This window comes from Canis lupus, chromosome 7 (assembly GCF_003254725.2).
Source record: "Canis lupus dingo isolate Sandy chromosome 7, ASM325472v2, whole genome shotgun sequence".
NCBI lineage: Eukaryota > Metazoa > Chordata > Mammalia > Carnivora > Canidae > Canis > Canis lupus.
In genome coordinates, this window is record NC_064249.1 from 8,149,627 (window position 1) to 8,165,680 (window position 16,054).

Here is a 16,054-nt window from a genome sequence, read left to right on the forward strand (position 1 = left end):
ACCAAACAACACATCCTGTGATTATATGTTGTGTCTGATGAGATTGTGGATATGAAGGCTTTCTGCAATTGATCAAGTGTGGATGAGAGGGATCATCACCGCGGTTATCTGCTCTTTGTTCTCTCATGTAAATCATTCCCTGGCCTCAGTCAAGTCCTTGAGGGCAACTAGGCACAGGCCAGACAGGCATTCTTGTGACCCAGTAGCTCCTAGAACAGGTCAGTCTCAGGGTAAGCTACGTGAGCACTGGACATGTGTTGACTTCAGAAAAAGGAGTTATCTGGGGATACAGAGTCTTATGGAGAACAATGTGGTAAGAAATTGGACTTCTGTCCAATAAAACTGATTGACCAAGTGTATTTCATCTCTTTTCTCTCCTCCGGCCATTCTAGTACAACCACAAGGTTAAGAGAGGACAAAAAGCATGGGAGGGAGGATAAGAAGGGATGAAAGATTCCAACAGAAATATTAGGAGATGAAATATTATTTCAACAAAAATAGGGAGCGGGGACAGCTGATGTTTTGGTTATAGAGCTTTCAGTACGATTTGATTTTTAAAGCAGATAAACATAATATTTAAGAAAGATTTTATCATCATGTATTTTCAAAGGCAAAAGAAAAAGCACGTAGGAGTCAGGAGGCCTGAGTGTCAGACCTTTCTTTGGCATTCAGTGACTGCCAAGCTCATTGCTGCTAATATCCCTCATTGGAAGGAGCTAAGCAAATTCCGCAATCACCTTCTAGTTCTAACGATTCCTAGTTCAGTGATTAAATTTTAGAGGCAGCACTGATGGCCTCAGAAAACCAACCTAGGCTTTGGAGTTAGCCAAAACTTGTTTCAAATGTCACTTCTCTCAATTTCTAGTTATACTGAACTCCTTGGACCTCAGCTTACTCACCTCCTACATGAGGATACTATTTCACAGGATTGACAAGAAGAGCAAATTGAACAAATAAAACAATAGGTCTCTGCGAATGTTATTTTTCTCCACCATCTGTAGGCAAGGATCTGGCACAGTTCTGGGCACCGGGCATTTGCTTCATAGAAACCTGGAGAATTCAGCAATGAGCTGCTATATATTTATTCTTGAGGCAGGGAGGCTATGAAGCACTTCCTTCCTGTTCATTGGATTAGGGGCCAGGTCCAAGTGTGGATCTCAGAGCCTAGTGAGTAATTCCTCTGAGGAGATGTAGCTAGCAAAAGGGCAGACTAGGGAGGGTATAATAAGAGGCTCTGTGACCAAGCAGCAGTCCCACCTGCACCCCGCCACCCCTCCAGCGTGGGACTTTTTCTTAACATGATCCACATACCCAGCGTCAACCTAGATCAGCCTCCTAGCCAACAGCTGGTGGCTCTGCAGGAAAGGTAAAGATGATGTCCACAGGGATTTCCACACTCTTGAGTGGCTCTGGACTGATACACTAATTTCCATACTCCCAGCTCCCTTCCACACTAATTTCTGCACATCACCTAAAACTTTAGTTGTATAATATTCAGAAATGTCATTTGATCTGGTCTCTGCCCCTAGAAACCTGCAGCCTGAACCCCACCTCAGTTCCTCCAGGCTGAACCCCCATTTGTCTGAGCTAAGCCAAGGCCTGAAAGGTGACTGCATGCCATGGAGGGTTAGCCCAATCAAGGAAGGGAGGGAAGATGTACCTACAAATGCAGCAGTTCAGTGTTGATCTCATGGAACTCCTGGCCAGGAGAACCCCAGAGTCAAAAGCAGAACAGTTTCAGGGCTTTCCTAAAACAGATCCAGACCAGAGTCCTGAGTCTGTCCCATAAGAAAAACACAAGCATCAGGACACCTGAGTGGCTCAGTGGTTGAACATCTGCCTTCAGCTCAGGGCGTGATCCTGGGGTCCTGGGATCGAGTCCCACATTGAGCTCCCCACAGGGACCCTGCTTCTCTCTCTGCCTGTATCTCTGCTTCTCTCTCTGTGTCTCTCATGAATAAATAAATAAAATCTGAAAAAATCCCACATCATCCCCACATTCATCAATCAGTAAATATTTATTGAACATCTATATGCCAAACTCCCTGCCCTCATGGAACTTACTACCTCTATTTGTACTGAAACCCTCTGTTTAAACTTTCACTTATGCATCCTTCTGCTACTGTGACTACCTCCTACCCACCAGCTCCCAGCCCCATTCTAATCTATCCTACAGCTCTCTGTGAGCTCTGATCCATTCATCCTCCTGCTCAAAAAAAAAAAAAAAAAACCATTCTGTGACATCCCAAGGTTTTTTTGAACTAAGAAACTGTACTCACTCACCCAACAAATGTTTACTGTGCATCTACAATGTGCCAGTCTCTGTTCTAGGTTCTGGGGGATACAGCAGTGAGCAAGACAGAAAAGAACCTCTGTTCTCATAGAGCTTATATTCTAGTGGGGGAGATAGACAATACCAAGATAAATGAGTGAAACAAGTAAAGCACGTTAGTTGGTGATAAGTTCCAAGAAGAACGATACACAACAGAGGTAAAGAAGGGGACAGGGGGTAACCCGGGCGGCTCAGTGGTTTAGCACCACCTTCCAGCCCAGGGCCTGATCCTGGAGTCCCGGGATAGGGTCCCGCGTCGGGCTCCCTGCATGGAGCCTGCTTCTCCCTCTGCCTGTGTCTCAGTCTCTGTGTGTGTGTGTGTCTCTCATGAATAAATAAATAAAATCTTAAAAAAAAAGTGTGGGAGGATGGGGCAGGGAAGAAGTAAAGTTTTATATAGACTAACCAGGGAGAAGATGACATTTGAGAGCTAAGAAAGTGATGGATGGAGACCTGTAGATAGCAGAAAGCAGATTGTTCCAGAAGGAGGGACTGGCAAGTGAAAAGCCCTGAGGTGAGCACATGCTTGCCCATTAAAGGATGGGCAGGCAGATCAGAAGGAAGTTCAGTGGCTGGAACAGAGCAAGGAGTGAGGGGAGACTGTTGGGATATGAGGTCTGAGAGATTATGACTTTAGCTTTTACTCTAAGGGAGATAGGGAGCCACTAGGAACTTTAGAGTATAAGTAGGGTGACTTGTTTTGCAGCATCTCAATGCCATTGTGTTCAGATAGAAAGAAGGGAGGGAAAGGCCAGGCATGGAGACTAATTGGAAGGCCCCTCTCTCACTCTAGCCTGCTTTTCTAACCACATCTCTTACCCTATGGCTATGGGGTAAGAGTCTTACATACCCAGCAGCTACTGGCCTACCATGCTTGATGGAGTTGCCTCCACTTGGAATATTAATAATACAGCCAGAATAATAGCTGCTACTTACCAAGCATCCACAACTCCAGTCAAATGTATTTTTTTGAAGAATAATATAATTTCCCTCACAGGCATTATTTCACTTAATGTTTATATTTTGTCCCAATTTATTGGGAACTCTGAGGCTTTTGTCACCAATTGGAAGGACCATGGGCCCAACCCTAAGATATAGAACAATTGCTGCCCCTTGGGTCTCAAAGGGACCTTTTCTATCTTTTAGGGTCTCCAGCCCATGTGACTCTCTGGGTATTTCCTCACAGGAAGTCTGAACAAATGGGGAGAGAAATGTTTAAGATGACTCTAAAAGATCAGTATCAATTTTCCGAATAGAAAAAAATAAGACGCAAAAGACATTTTGGGCAAAGGAAATAACACTGCAAGTGTTCAGAGGTACCATGTGGGAAGGTCAGAAAACTACAGCTTGTTGGAGCTTTAGTATTTGTAGGGACGAATCAGGCAGGAAACAGACCTAGAAGGCCCTGAATGCCGAATCAGAGAGTTGGGCTTTCTCCTCTTTAAAGTCAGGGAACGTGGAAAGGTTGTAAGTAAACAAACAAACAAAAATAGCGTTTACGCTTGAGTGAGATAAGAGTGTCTGGAAATGCTCAACTCTGATGACCTGAAAAAGAATGCTTTCCTTTTAAATGAAGTAGTCGCTAAGCTCTTGGCTCATGGTTCCCATACAGAAAAACAGGCCCAGATTTGCCACTGAGAAATCTAGATTTTTTTTTAAATATTTATTTATTTATTCATGAGAGACATGGAGAGAGGCAGAGACACAGGCAGAGGGGAAGCAGGCTCCATGCAGAGAACCTGGTGGTGCAGGACTCGATTCCAGGACCCCAGGATCATGCCCTGAGCCACCCAGGCATCCCAAAATCTAGATTTTTATGTAAAACTTTTTTTATATGATTGCAAAACATTTTTAAAAATTTTAATTACATGGGCCACATAGAACACCCCACAGGAGCTGTTGTTTGGGGGCTTCTGCTCCAGGAGGTCAGGGACTTTGTCTTGTACCCATTGTGTGCTCAGGGCTTGGCACACAAGACTTGGCACACAGTGGGTGTTCAATACATATTTGTTCGGTGTGAATATATGGGTTAGTAATTAGTATTCCTACTTACACTTTAGGAAACTGAGACTCACAGAGGATAATAGATCACATGGGAAGTGGTCATACTCTGGTTCAAGATCAAATCTCTGAACTTGAAATTAGACAAAATGACTCACAAGGGAGGTGGATTAAGAGTAAAAACAGGACTTCATCTGACCCTTACACCACCCCCGATCCCAGGGCTGTTTCCACTTGTTACCAAAGTCTTGTGTGAGGCACCGCCTGGTTTTAACTCCCCTGGGATACTTCTGATCCCACTCTCTGGGGCTGTTTTTTCCCTTATTTTGTTCAGACCTAGGAATTAGAGACGAGGCGGCCCACACACCACCTGTCCCTCCCCAGCAGCACGGTGACATCTGCGTAACGTCAAGCTGCTAGCAGTAGCAGTTTCTCCCAGGCATTTCAGATCCAAGGAAGGATCCACCAGGCCTTCACTGGCCAGACACCTGGCTGACAAATCCCTCAGCGGAGCCAAGTAGCTGCTCTAGTTCACTAGTTACAAAACATTATCTGCAGAGCTGGGCATGACTGCTGCGTAAAGAGCATGGAAGGAGCTAGGAAAATAGTAGAACTAGTGAGAACTAGTTTGGGGAGATAAGATACTAGTCTTTGAGGCTTCTAAAGTAAGATTCGGGATTTCTAATAAGATCGACCCAGTGGACATAAAATCAATCCTTGTTTCTGCCCTTTCTTCCTCTAATCAGACAGTAGGTATGTTAGTCAATCAGCAAACATTTCTTGTTCAGTGTCCGACATACTTTCGTCAGTGCAGGTAATGATTTAAATGATGCCCGTGAACTGCGTGTGTCATACTTCATTCATATATTCTTGCACTTTTAATTCATTACGAGAGGATTAGGAGAGAAGGAAACACTAGCATGCTTTCCCCACCATTGCAACTCACAGGGGAAAGTTGCTCTTCCCCAGTACAATTCTAAGAGTTAATTTACTAATATTAGCTTTTCTGGAATCCTTCCAGCATCTTGTACTTTGAAGGAACGGCTGTGGCTCGACGTCCTGCCCTCTGTGCACGAATCCCACGTGCAGCACGGCCGGCCGACAGCCAGGATCATCTTGCTCACATCCATTGTTCTTAAATGGCTTTATTTTCAAGTACTTAGGGAGACTTCTTCTTCTTTTTTTTTTTTTTTTAATTTACTTTGTAAAAGAGTCTCTTACCCAAGGTCACTCAGCTGGTACCCGGTGAGTGGGAAGCTGACCCCGCCCCATCTGACTCCGTGCCCTTTCCATGAGGTCATGAGGGGGAACCAAAGCTTCGGAATGTTAATCTTGCCCACAGGCCCGAAGTAATATCCCAGGATGTAAATGTGTGTGACCATCTGTCTGTCCTGGGGGCGTGAAGCAGGCAACATGCTCTGTCCTTGACCCTGACTCACTGAGCGCAGGGGCTGGATCTGGAGCTCTAGGGGCCTGGGAACCTCTTTCAGGGTGTCCATGTCTGGAGGCCCCGAGAGTTTCGCTCTGTTTCAGAGCAAGCCTCGCCACCTCCCAGGTACTATTCTGCGCTGTGGCAAGTGCCAGCTTGTCTTCCCTTCCCGCCCAGCCCGGGAACCCAGCCGCATGTCTAGTTCAGGCCCAGACCCGTCCTGGCAGCCTGGATTCCACCGCCGAGGCTGCAAGCTCATCTCAGCCCAGTGACCGTCTCTCTCTGGTTGTTGTCACAGGGGAATTTCTATTCCAGCCATTTGGGGAGATGGGGGTGGGTGGCCGCAGATGTCTCCCTTAAACACAGAGCAGTGGGGTGGAGGTCAGGGTGCAGAGAAGGGACGATGGGAGGGAGGGAAGGGAGGCTTTAGACATTCCACTCCTGAGGCTGTTTCATCCCCAAATCCAAGGTAAATAAAGGAGTTGGGGAGGCTGGACTGCACCCAGCAGCCCAGCCCTGAGTTCTAGCCCTAACAGAGCTGAAAGGAGGACTTTCTGGCATTCCCACACGGGGGTGGGAAAGAGGCTGGGTCTGGGCAGGTCTGAAGAGCCCTTGTTCCCTGTGGCCTTGGGGGGACACGCCCCGATTTGCTGACCTCTCTGGTAGCAGTGTGTCAGGTAGGAAGCCCAGGCTCTGATTGCTCATGGGCTGTGTGTGGGTGTGTGTAAGCAAATCGGGGAGTGCATTTGTGTGTTTATTGTTTATCTGAAGTTCAGATTTAACGGGGTGTTCCAATCTAGGGGGTCAGAGCTCGGGAGAACCGGAATGAGGCTGACTGCATCCCTCTGCCCCTCCAATTTCAGCGAAACAAGGCCCAGTTTCTGGAACATGTCCCCGCTTTGACCTGCTCCCCTCACCCTGAAGCAAGAGAATTCCTTTGGCATTGGCTTTCCAGGAGAGCCCGGTGCCTCAGCCCACAGAGCTTGGGCCCCTCCGCCTTCAGTTCTGAAACTCCGAAGACTTTCATGTCAAGTGTTAATGCTCCATCCCGGGGCTCCTTTGAAGATGAAAAGCCCTCCTGAGAAGTGAAGGGCTCTGTTGTTGTAATTAAAATAATTACAAGCAATTTTTTCTCAGAGCTCTATGGAAAACGAGGAACTTCACTTCTTTTATTTTATTTTTTTTAAGATTTTATTTATTCATGAGAGAAAGAGAGAGAGGAAGAGATATAGGCAGAGGGAGAAGCAGGCTCTATGCAGGGAGTCTGATGTGAGATTCAAACCTGGGACCCCAGGATCACACCCTGGGCCGAAGGCAGGTGCTCAACTGCCAAGCCACCCAGGCATCCCTGGGAACTTCACTTCTTGTAAGAAAAACCTACCTCAGTCTCCCAGAGGCAGCCAACCTCTTCTGATCCAACACTGAGCTAGATGTCCCTACCAGCCCCAGTCTCCATTCCTACCCCCTACCTTGACCTAAACTTGGTTTTGGTTTTGGTTTTACCTTTTCAGATGATTCATCACCATGGCCAGGCATCCAGCTCTCTGGGCGCAGTAACTGCCACCCTCTCCTGGGACTTGTCTGTGCCTACTTTCCTGGGTTGAAAACACCTGGTGAATGGTGAAGCCTCTAGTTACCATTTCTACCCTAGCCCTGAACCAGACAGAAGGGATGCCAACTGCTGCTGTGCCACCTCTCAACCCAAACGCCCTGGCTGCTGGGAGCAAACGCTTCCCTGATTCCAAGAATCAGTTGCTGCTGTGCAGAGTGGCCATGTGGGAGGACACGTAAGCATTTCCCTCTGGAGGTAGCTGGTCACACAATGGTAGCCAGGGCAGCTAAAGGTCATGCCCAGAGGCCCTGTACAGAGTCTGTTGTCTTAATTGTTTTTAGCATTGAATCTTTCTGTTGTCCCCAGGGAGGCGATAGATTCTTCCACAGAAAGAACCACAACATTTCCTTCCCTAAAGGTTTAGCACAGAGATGCTCAGGATTACTAATTCTGCCAAATTAATCTGTTTGTCATAGGCCTCTCTCTCTCTCTCTCTCTCTCTCTCTCTCTCTGATTCCCAGGGCTCTAATGCTTTGGGGTTTCCTGTCATATATGTCCTATCACCTGTCAGGTGATTGTCAAAACGTACAGAAATCTCCAAAGTGGTTACTGTTGACAGGGCAAACTGCCCAACTACCCAAAGTGGCCAAAAGTTCAAGAATTGTAGACTCTAGACTGATGATGGCAAAACAATAAGATGTTATTAAATTTCCCTGTTCCCCCAAATCTGTCTTGAATACCTTTGTATTGGTCTTACCCTAGGTTTCTCCTAGGAAATCACAACAAAGAAGAGTCCTAGACCCCAGAAGAATCTGCCCTCGGGACCTAGTGCTCAAAGCCCCGCTCCTTTCCCCACCATACACATGTGCACACGCATGCATGCACACACACATGCACCTGTGCACATAGTCATCTGAAAGCAGCAGAGCCATCTCCTCATCCTTCCTGTTTCATTCAGTTTAATTTAATAGGAACTTGCGCTTAGAGAGTAATTAATGCTTAACAACCATAACAGCTCGTATTGTTATTGATTACTATAGTCTCTTTGAGATTCAGAGTTACCCGAACATGTCAGATGAACTTAGGGCACCCTAACAGAGGCTCAGTGACAGACAGTTGAGACCAGGCTGCTGAAATGACATTCACCACAAGGCAGGGGGGCATTGGGACCGGTGTCCTAGGGCCTCGAGTCCATCAGGGAGGAGATCCCACTCTGGGAACAGCATGAGGCTGATGCCGGAGCCCCCTCCCGACCCATCCAGCTCGATACTGTGGGAGAGTCTGAGAAGTGGCTATCCATTGAAGGACTGTACCACTGGGAGATAGTTCTGGCACAGCAGGCCCGAGGCTCAGTGTAACAACCTGGGGGAGCCAAGGGAGGGGAAGGGGGTCGAAGGGGAGAATGTCTGCTCTTGCCCCCAGAACACAGCCAGGCTTCAGCAGTCACTGCTTAACGTGAGTGTAACCAGGACTGGCCCTCTGGGCTGTGCCAGCATTGAGAGACTTGGCCAAACCAGGGGGAAGGCTGTACTCAGAGCTCATACACGCATGTAGAAGCTTGACGTCTTAGTGTGCTTGGGGTGTTATAATGGAATACCACAAACCCGGTGGCTTACACACCACAGAAATTTGTTTCTCACACTTCTGAGGCTGGGAAGTCCAAGAGCATGGAGCTGGCAGCTACGGAGTTTGATGACAGCCAGCTTCCTGTTCTTAGCAGGCCATCTTCTCGCTCTGTCCTCGCATGGTTGAAGGAATGAGGGAGCTCTCTGGAGTCCCTTTCATAAGGGCACAAATTCCATGCCTGAGAGCTCCACCTTTATGACCTAATCACTTCCCAGGGGCCCCACTTCCAAAAACTCTTACCTTACAGGTTAGGATTTCAACATATGAATTTTGCAGGGATGCAAATACTCAGTCTGTTGTGCTCAGCATCACTGGGATTCCTAGATTAAAAGAAACTCGTTCCTTTTAGTTAAAGGCTGAAGCACAGAGATAATTTTGAAGAATGATTCTTCTTCAAGTCTTGTACACTCTACTGAGGAAACAAGTCTATCATTCCTGAGAGAACGGGGTAGAGTGTTCTTCGTTTTAAAATCAGGAATGCATAGTTCTCTGACTTTATTTTCTTTTAATGATTTTCAAGGTCTTTTTGTTTTCTGAAGAGCAAAGACTGATTTCAGGGTATATTCCCGTGTGGTTGAAAAATGTTTCCTCCTTGGATGCCAGCTGCCAATGCTCAACCCTTACCTAGACTACCATCATCTCTCTTTCCACTGGGACTTGCCTTGTCCCAAGACACCATCTTCCACACCAGGCCACCCGAAGGACTGTTGCTACATTTACTTTACGATTGGAGGACACAGTGATCCAAACATTTCTCTGGCTCCCAAACCCCTAGCCCTGTCTTCGGGCCGAGCTGGAGGACATACAAGTTTGCAGAATAAGGGTAGTTTACTTCATGGTGCTCCACACTGAGCTACAAAACAGCTTTGCAATCTGCCCTTGTAGAATTTGCAGTGCAAGGCTTTATAATAAATTCACAAAAGGACATCTCTAGTTACAAATTTTATGTCTAAAATGTTCAGTTCTAAAAAAATAAAAAATAAAAAAATAAAAATAAAAATAAAAATAAAATGTTCAGTTCTAACCAGAGTGAATGCAGAGAGAAGAAAGCAAGGAGAAATAAAAAGCACAAGAAGATGCGAGAAATCTTGTTCATGAGAAATGAATGGCTATTAAATCTCAGAAAGGCTGATGCACATTGGGGCTCCAGTGTCTGAAGAAAAAATCTGCCACCTGTTGCCCTCACCCAAATGGAAGATAAATCATCGGGAAAGGAAAAAGATTCCAATCACTGAAGCCTACCACACTAATATATGATAGGCTCCCTGGTTTAGCCTGCTGTCTGGGGACTACACTGGAGAGTGATTTGGTAATAGTCAAATGTGGGAGAACAGAAGAACAGCCGCTGTTGATTTGAGCTAATAGGCGATTACGGATTCGATTTCATTCAAGACAGTAATTCTTCATTTTTCAAAAAGTAGGACCACAGTCTATATCCACAATCTATGCTTCTTCTCTCGAAAAGAAAAAAACATCCTCGCCAGTTGTCACACGGCTTGGTTGGTGGTGCTCACAAGAGTCACGATTTTCTTGGGCAACTTGGCACGTAAAAGGCAAATGAGGAAAAAAAATGCATCACATTTAAGTCAGGCTGTTGCAGGCCGGATTAATCACTCCCCCTTTCTGCTCTCTCAGTGCGTGGCTCATACTTTCATAAAAGAATTGATCATGTTGTGATGTCATGGAGAATCAAGGGCTTCTAGGGCTGCCCCTTTCCTCTGGACTGTGAGCTCCCTGAGGCTAGGGCCTCTGTTTGATTCTCTCATGTGAATGCCCTTGGCACTCAATATGTGCCCAGCGTGCAGTAGTGCACAATTAGTGATTATTCAACAGACACCCTCCTGGTCCTAGACTGGACCCAGTGGTGTAAACTCATTTAGTACTTAATATGTGGTTGACATTTGAATCTGGATCCAAATACCAGTCCAGTACCCTCAGTCTTAGCTTCTTTGTAAACCTATCTTTCCTGAGAAGGATCAGTTAGTAAGTGGAAGAAAACATCCGCTTTCCTGTTTCCCGATGTCTGCTCCTTCCTCAATCCCCTAGCCTCTTAAATTAGTAGGGCCCCAGGGCTCACTGCTTAGGCCTCCTCTTCGTATTTATACCAAGTGATCTCACTGTGTCTTATTCACATGCTGACCACTCCCAGATGTGTCTGGGCCTCCTGGCATCTTGGAACTCTCCCCTGAAGCCCAGATGTACACACATCTCTGACTACCTCTTGGATATCTCCCCTTGGATGTCTAATAAAATTCTCAAGCACATGTGACTCAAATGATCTTTTTTTTGTTAGGCAGATGGATGCAGGATCTCTGAGGCCAAAAAGGGAGAACAGCTGTGGGGAGCAAGTCCCTTAGGTTGGCCCATGGGATGCCCTTGTGTTGTAACCACATCCTGCACAGGGACCAGCATGGATGGTGTGGGCTTCATAAATTGAATTCACCATCGTCTCTACTTAGGATGATTCTATCCGGGACACTTGAGATGCTAGTTTCAAAAATGTTAGGAAGTGGAAGGAAATATTTGGTAAAAATATGAAAAAGCCACTCAAGTGTTGGTGGGCAGCATGGATAGCAAACTAACCACTCAAGGGAGGCACCAAAAAGGGAGATTTAATAGCCTTGTCCCCTATAGCAGACATCATTAGGATTTCTCTAAAGTCCACATCTGATCAAGTAACCCCCTTGCCCCAAATCTCTTAGCAGCTTCTCACCTTATGTGGGGTTGGGCCTGATCCCCCTCCCAAGCAAGGTATATAACGCATTCAGTGAAGTGCCTCCTCACCTGTTGGCCCTCCACCCCCTCCTCCCTTATCCATCCACCCCAGAAGCATGGACTTGCACTTTTCCAAACACATCTTTACATCTTTGTTCATGCTACTCCCTCTCCACGGAATGTTCTTTCCCTATTGTTCACTCGGGAAACCCTAACTCAGCACGTCCCCTGTGTGGTTCCCCATGGCTCTCACCCTGCCCTCTACAGAAGAATGAGTTTCTTTATCCTCTGTGTTCCTAGAACCCCTTGTGCATCCTTCTAATACAGATTTTATTTTATTAAAGATTTATTTAAGTAATCTCTATATCCAACATGGGGCCCAAACTCATGACCCCAAGATCAAGAGTAGCACACTCTTCCAACTGAGCCAGCCAGTGCCCCCAAATAGAGATTTTAGCCCATGACAATGTATTTATTACCTGCTTTCTCTCCCCAATAAGGCCATGAGATATTTGAGGGAATTTTCTAAGGTTGGAGCTTTTAAAATCCTTGATGCCTAGCATCATGCCTGGAACACAGTGATTGTTTAGTAAATGTTTGGTGAATGAATGAATGTATGCATGCTGAGCCCTGCCCCCAAATACGAAGAGTATAGTTATGCCAGTATTCCACTAGAGGGAGGGATGTCAAGCTTTGTCCCCTCCAGCATAGCATTTTAGGTTGGATGAGTTCTTATGGATGGGTATGGATGAACAGAAAGGGTAGGAACCATCTATACTAATACTTTACATGTCTGTGGTATGTAGAGTGCACTAAAGTACATCACAAACCTTTTCTTTCCTCAAACATAGTCTTATTTTCTAAAACATGCTCCACCTTGAACATTTATTGCCCCATACACAATAAATGCTGTGGAATCTGATGACCACACAGCTTTCTGATTTCCAGTTGTCCTGTATCTCTCATATCTTGTCTTGAACACGCACACATATACACACTTGCTGCTCATGAAGTCAGCTGAAACAACTCATACAGCCAAAGATCTAGAATCTAGATCAATTTGGAATTCAGTTCTCCTGTTCAATGAATGTGACTGACTGGCAAGTCCTCAAGGGCAGCAGTTCCCCACTCCTCAACTCCACCCACCCCAGCACCAAAACAACTGTCCTGGCTGCTTTCTTGGCGTTGTCATTTATGGGTTCGGCATTTATCACAGTGTATTGCAATAATCTGCATATCTGTCCATACCTAAACAGGGCTGCAAACTCTTTTTTTTTTTTTGCAAACTCCTTTAAGAGGCCAGCGTGGATCTTATTCTTTCTCTTAGCCTCAGCGGCTAGCATAGCACCTGGCACACGGTGTTTAGATACGTATTTTAAATAAATAAACTCATTTCATTATAAGGGTAGTGAGATAGGGATTTTTACCAGCATCCACAGCAAGAGGCTGGTTTGCTTTGGGGTGTATATAGACATGTGTGTATACATGTGGTGGAGGAGCTGGTCTTGGGTGTTAGGAAACTGTCTGATTTAAGGCCTCTGGAGGAGAGGAGATAAACACGTGGGTGAACATATAAGAACCTTCTCCAAAACCCTCCTATCAGTGGCTGAGGAGTCTGAACTTCCATTATTAGAGAGTCATACCTTTGGATTACCTTTGGCTCCCTGTCAACATATCTTGAACCCATGTGACCTTGTGATTACATAAGTTATCACATTAGTTTCAGAACTGAAATATCTTCCGTTTCTGATCTGTAGCCTCAAGTTGCACAGCCCCCTCGCCCCTACACCCCCCACCCCACCCTCCCAAACTGCCCCCTACTCCGCTGACTACCTGAGATAGACTCCTGTTAACTTTCTGTAGTTTTCAGTAGAAAGTGATTTATTTATTCATCTTTTCAAACATAGAGCTATACATCAAATAGGCTCTTTAAAATCATATATACCATAATATTTGAAAGGGATGAAAACACATCAATTTGTATAGCTCCATGAGTTCATAATGATAGTAAAAAGAAAAAAGCAAAAACTTGATCAATCACCATTAGAAGACAGCAAATTGACTTCTTGCATTGAAAATGTGTAAATGAAGGGAGAGAATCAAGCGTTTACTCTGCCTTTCCTGTGTAAACAACACCACCGGGTAGGCCAACATTAGATAAGGGGAGAAGCTGGTCTTCGTAGAAATAGTTCAGCAAGTGAGTGAAGAAGAAATGATAGAATTAGGATATAACCCCTCTGATGCAATTAGAATGCATGAATTAATGAATTTAGACACTAAGCATCAATGGCTGGTAGCATTACAAATAAAAGACAATCAGACATTGTATGCCTCCTGTATGAAGTGTAAAAATGTCAAGTATAACGAAGTCTGATCAAAGTTCTAGATCCAGCAACCTATTCGTAAGAAATACAGAGAACAACAGAAGACATTAAGCCAACAAAGTGTAAAGAAAAAAAAAGATAACATTTATGAAACAATGAGAAATTTGAACGATTTGATACATGTTATTAAATAACTTATCATTTTTTTAGGTGAAATAATGCCACCATGGCTATTTTCAAGAAAGAATCCTTATCTTGTTGAAATGTGTGCTAAAATATGTACGGATGAAATCATAAGATGTCTGGGATTTGCTTCAAAAATAATGCTGGGCTGGAGGAGGTCAGGGGCAATGGGAGGGTGCATACATGAAGCAAGATGGCCTTGTGTTGGCAATTGTTGAAGCTGAGTAATGGGTACATGGCAATGCATTATGCCATTTTGTGCACTTTTGTATTTCTTGACATTTTCCAAAGAAAAAGTTTTTTCTTTTAAATTATTAATACTTCCCTGAATATTCTGATATTGTTGTCCTAAGGGATCGCCATTTCTCTCCCACCTTTTGAGACCATTATCCTAGGGAATCTCTGGGGAATTGCAAATATTCTAGGAAAAGTTACATTAATTCATTAATATGTCTGCACACTAGTTAAAAGATTATTTCCTGGGCTGTCTTTACTCCTGAAAATACTGAATGCCTGAGGATAAAATAAAAGAAAACCTTGGAAGAGGAAAAAGTAAGGGCTGGGTGTGAAAAGAAGCAAGGAAGAACAAATTTGGTCTTCATTATGATTTTCCCAGGGCCTTCACTGGTTGGCACCTGCATTTTCTTTGTCAGGGGTTTTACTAAGAGAACTTCCACTGGAGGCATGAAAAAAAATGTTTGAATTCTGGATTCTCAGGTTAAAATTTCACAAAGGGTCCTTTTCATGCTGTTAAAGGCTAGTACAAATATTTTTTAGGAGAAGAAGGACTCCTTTTTCATTGTCTAGTGAGCCAATGATGAGACTGCTTGGGTGGGGCTAGGCACAGTTTTGCCTGAGCCTGAGAACCGTCTAGACCTGTCCACAAGACTACAAGGATGTGGAAACCAGGAGAGAGTAAGGAGTCATCTTAAGTGCTCAAGAGTATAGCTTTTTATAGAAGATCTCTGGAAGAACACCAAGAAACTGGTTGCCTCTGGGGAGAGAAGCTGGAGTACTTGGGACAGGGTGGGGGAAAAATAAAGTATGGCTTTATTGTTACAGCCAGATTATACTGTGGTTAGTGCCTTAAAATATATGATGACATTTTGCAAACAGCCTTTTGTTGACATAAGTGTACCTTTTATCTTGAAATTAGACAGAAGACAGATGTGTGTTTATGGTTTCCTTGTCTGGGCCAGGTGCTGACACCACTGGCTATTTGCATATTTTCTTGATAGTCCTTTCTTTACCTTCCCTACCCCGCCCCAAGCTCCCAGAATCTAATTGGGAGCAGTAGATGGTCACTGGAACCAACAAGAATGAGACTCTAGTAATTCTAGTACAGTTTCTCCATGGGTGACATGGCATTGGTCAAAGGTCAGATTTCCCCCCCACAGAAGCACCCCTAATAGCAGAGCCAAGGGAGCATTCTCTTTGATGGCTCCTGTTTTACTTTAAATATTCAGATGAATTCTGCAATCTATGATTTAGCAGCACTTTGTTTTTATAGAACACGATATGATGTTATTACTAGGGGAAAACAGTTGCTGTGTTTATCCGGTGGACTCGAGAACTCCCGCACACCTGTGCATGTTCCTGAAGCACCGGGTCTAGTTTTATTTTGTGTTTTCTCTTTATTTGTTGAGGTTATTATTTATGTACAGTAAAATTCACTACTTTTACTTGTACTCTTTAATTTTGGTAATTGTGTACGGAGTGTGACCATTAACACCATCAGGATCTGGGACAGTCTCACCACCTGAACACGGTTTTCCATCCCCCTTTGCCCGAGGGCAGTTTTGAGACACTTAATTCAGTTCTGTGGCATTCTCTAATATTGACTCTGGGTGATTTGGGGAAAGTCCCTGGATGTGTTTCTGCTCTCCTATCAT